Genomic DNA, 247 nt, shown 5'->3' on the forward strand with positions numbered 1-247 from the left:
AAAGTCGAAGAAATCCCTAAATGTGAAGCTAGACAAAGACATTAAATTTATATGTTAAGTCTAGAGGTATACAAGAAAAATGAACATAGTAAAATTTGAAGAAACACAACTCCTAACTACAATAATGTTTTAAAATTACAATGAGATTGTAGCGTAACATAACTTAAAGTATAGTATTTCGAAAATAGTAGAAAGTAGGCAAATAGTTCGAAAGCGGAAACACGGAAGGTTTCGAGTTGCAATAAAG

Source organism: Belonocnema kinseyi, chromosome 3 (assembly GCF_010883055.1).
Source record: "Belonocnema kinseyi isolate 2016_QV_RU_SX_M_011 chromosome 3, B_treatae_v1, whole genome shotgun sequence".
Classification (NCBI taxonomy): Eukaryota; Metazoa; Arthropoda; class Insecta; order Hymenoptera; family Cynipidae; genus Belonocnema; species Belonocnema kinseyi.